The sequence below is a fragment of the Octopus bimaculoides genome, chromosome 5 (assembly GCF_046866305.1).
Source record: "Octopus bimaculoides isolate indiv1 chromosome 5, ASM4686630v1, whole genome shotgun sequence".
NCBI classification, from domain to species: domain Eukaryota; kingdom Metazoa; phylum Mollusca; class Cephalopoda; order Octopoda; family Octopodidae; genus Octopus; species Octopus bimaculoides.
Window position 1 is genome coordinate 1,547,238 of NC_142932.1, and position 2,946 is coordinate 1,550,183.

Here is a 2,946-nt window from a genome sequence, read left to right on the forward strand (position 1 = left end):
GCATATAAATTTCCCACCTGGACGAGTCACCGTCCCATCACAAGATTACTCATATTTGCCACCTGAGTGGACTGGAGCAATGTGGAATGAAGTGTTTTCTCAAGCTCACAATACATCGCCCGGTCCAGTAATCGAAACCACAATCTTACGATCATGAGTCCAACACCCCAATCACTAAGACACATTAACGTAAATTTTACTCGAAAATAGATATACAAGCATTCGACCGTTCATTTTTTGAAATGATTTAATCTTCGATTTTGGTATGTCATATTAGGTCTGTAAGGCGGCGGCGAACTGGGAGAATCGCTAGCATGCCGGGCGAAATGCTTAGCGGTATTTCGTCTGCTGTTACGTTCTGAGTTCAAATTACGCCGAGGCCAACTTTGCCTTTCACTCTTTCGGGGTCGATAAATTCAGTACCAGTTGCGTCCTGGGATCGATCTAATCGACTGGCCCTCTGCCCCAAAATTTCGGTCCTTGTGCCTAGAGTAAAAAAGAATATTTGTGAAATGTTTCTCACATCCTATTATTATTTAATCACTCTCAATATTTCACCAATTGTTCATTTCTCTGTCTTTATTCTACCCCTTTTTCTTATACGAGTATATCACTCTTACTCATTCATTTCCCTTTCCCAGAAGGCTAGAAACAAAGTATATATTCCTGAATGAGGGTGTAAAACCGAGTACTTAAATTGAATATGACACTCTGGTATTTTTTGTTGTCATACCAAGTGTTGGCCTTACTTATCTTATTACTGGTCCTTTGTGTGCTGTTCCAAGATTTACTCCTGTACAGCGGGCAGATCCCCTTATCTGACTACAACAAAAGGGACAGGATTAGAGGTGCCAGGCCTAAGTAAAAAGCCATCATAGAGAGTGATGATAAGGGGATCTGCCCGCTGTGCAGTAATAAGATAAATAAGGCCAACTCATGGTATGACAACAAAAAATACCAGAGTGTCATGTTCGTCGATGCTATCCCTGGCAGCGAACTGGCATATCTTTTTAGAAAAGAAAAACATTGAGTTAGGCTAATCTACGAATTAAAGTGGCAGAGAGGCCTGGTGCTCCATTAAAATCCCTGATCTGCAATACCTATCTCTTTGATAAATCCCCTTTGTACAGAGTACAATTGTGTTGTATGTAAGATGAACCCACGGGTTAACAGTAAGTTTAGAAATGTAGTGTACTGAGGGACGGTGCAGAAACATGACAACTACCGACATTGAAGAGACTGCACGCAGCATAGGAGATCATATAGGTGAAGATTGGCGAGAGCTCAAGGAAGGGAAAAGCTCGTCAGTGTTCTACCAACATGCTAAAGCAAAACATGGAGGCTTGATCAATAGCATAAAGGTTAAGATATTATTGACACATAGAACTGACACAACATTTAGACAAATCACAGAGGCTACACACATAGCAGTTGACTGACCGAGCCTCAATAGAAAACACGAATGGACAGTAAACACCCAGCACCACACTACATGACTAAAGACAGAAGGGATGAGTAGAGAGAGGAAAAACAAAACAACAAAAAAACAAACATAAGTCGCAAATAATACACAGAAACATACAGGGTAATACACACCAAATATACACAAATGCACTTACCTGTGATACTTATGTGAAATAGCAGTAGATGTATAAAAATAAATAAATATATAAATATATTTGTCACATGGCTGGGATAGATGTATAAAAATGAATAAATATATAAATATATTTGTCACATGCTTGGGAAAAATATAGAGATAGATAAAATAAATGAATCAATATCTATAAAACAGAGGATGTTTGTGTGTGTGTGTACGTGAATGTGGTTTATGCATGTCCACAAATTAGCATGCATGTCGCTCCAATTTTAGGAGAAGATTCGGAATGACCTTATGTGCATTTTAGTGAACTTTCTCTCTCAGAGGTACCCGCGTATACCTGTAAAAATCGATAAACTTTAACCAATTTTGAAGTTTGTTGACATGACGAAGTCAAATCTGTGCGTACGCGCGTGAAAGAGAGAGAGAGAGAGACAGAGAGACAGGCAGACAGAGAGAGAGAAATAAATAAATAGTGTGTTTGTGACAGGGGGAAGATACAGTGTTTTGGTTAAGGCTGTTGGTAAGTTTTCCTAAGTTACTCCAATTCACATCCCCAATGCAAACCTTCAGATCAACCTTTTCCTATGCAGATCTCTAATGCAACTTTTTAAAAAAACACTCAATGAGTGGAAATAACCAATAAACTGATTCCTTCTGGGATTTCGCAATCAAATTGCCAGCAAACCATTTTCAGCCAAACCAATTTCAACGGATTTCGCTCAAATATGATATCCATGTTATTTATTTTGGTTTGAAATAAAGCACTTGATCACTTAATAATCCTAGCTTAATCCCGAGCAGCGCCGGGCTATACTACTAGTGAATCTATGTAAAGGACATGGATACATACAACATACGAAACGAACCCGTGCACACACACACGAAATTTCACGGACGGCCACAATAATGTCAACAACACGATTAATAACGACAACAGCCGCGGCGGTGACAACGATGGCAATAACAACAGCAACAGCTACCACGATGGCAACACCGTCGGCGAACACAGGTACACAGAGGGATACAGGAACTGTACCATACATTCGGGTTTCAATGTTGTGAGAAAACGAGATTGCTGAGCCACACTGCTTCTAAAAACTATGACACACACACACACACACAAGCATACACACACACATACACACACGCGCGCGTGCACACACACACACACAAACACACACAAACGCACACACACACACGGACACAAACGCATGCGCAGATAAGGATGCACACCTTAGAAGAACAGAATGGAGTAAGTGGATCAAGAAAACACACGAAAACGAAAAGTGTCGCTTAGGAGGTCCCAGATGTGTGACGAAAGATTTGTGGACAATGGACATGAG

The 2,946-nt window shown here is 40.3% G+C and overlaps 1 long non-coding RNA gene across 1 annotated transcript in view; it reads left to right on the plus strand.

The window, feature by feature from the left end:
• The window catches only part of LOC149135401 (uncharacterized), an 8,182-nt gene extending 8,038 nt beyond the window's left edge, over window positions 1–144 (plus strand). Inside the window, exon 2 of the long non-coding RNA XR_016241775.1 lies at window positions 1–144. This exon is cut by the window's left edge and continues 856 nt beyond it. This is a non-coding gene — a long non-coding RNA (uncharacterized LOC149135401).
• The last annotated feature ends 2,802 nt before the right edge of the window (window positions 145–2,946 follow it).